The following is a 621-nucleotide window of genomic DNA, read 5'->3' on the forward strand; positions in this document are numbered from 1 at the left end:
CTTGCCAGGTCTGCGCTTGACCCTGGTGTTTTCACTCCACATGTGAGGTGACTCGGTGAGCTGAGTTTTTTGGGGGAGGATAAGGGGGTTGTTGCTCATGGACAATGTTTCCAAGTACCTCTACCCTTAGCCCCTGTCACCCTGTTGTGCAATAAAGCCAAGCGAGGTGGCAGTCAGCTGTGTGCATGAGGAGTTTCGTTTCTGCCCTTCATTAAACAATGAGAGGAAAGCTGGCTAGTGTGTAGGAAACGAAACAAAACAAAACTAAACTAAAGGAGAAAGCAATCACGAATTGATCCCTGTTTCACATCAAACTGGTTTCGTTTCTCCTGATTTTGTCACAGCATGTAGGTGGAGCCTGTAACTAAAAAAGCACCTGAAGAAGTTGAAAACCAGTTACTGCTTCTCCTTGCTACGGGACACTACACAAGTAGAACTTTATCTTTTTCTTCTTATGAAAGTAATCATGCAATTTTTGACTGTTATCTTCGTTGCTGTTAATAGTTGCATGTGAGAAGGCTGCATAAGGCTAAGGTAAGGGTGGTTAAACAAGGTTGCCAGGAGTAGGATTTGTTGTTTTCTGGGAAGGGGCGGGGGGGGTTGGGTGAGGAGAAAGGCATT

General features: G+C 45.1%; 1 protein-coding gene across 1 annotated transcript in view; it reads left to right on the top strand.

Annotated features, from left to right (window-relative positions):
* The first annotated feature begins 280 nt into the window (after positions 1–280).
* LOC136102550 (interferon-induced GTP-binding protein Mx-like) overlaps positions 281–621 on the top strand; it is a 22,369-nt gene continuing 22,028 nt past the window's right edge. The window contains exon 1 of the mRNA XM_065839713.2: positions 281–534. The gene's annotated coding sequence lies outside the window, so the exon portion shown is untranslated. The remainder of the gene's footprint in view (positions 535–621) is intronic.

Source organism: Patagioenas fasciata, chromosome 1 (genome assembly GCF_037038585.1).
Source record: "Patagioenas fasciata isolate bPatFas1 chromosome 1, bPatFas1.hap1, whole genome shotgun sequence".
NCBI classification, from domain to species: domain Eukaryota; kingdom Metazoa; phylum Chordata; class Aves; order Columbiformes; family Columbidae; genus Patagioenas; species Patagioenas fasciata.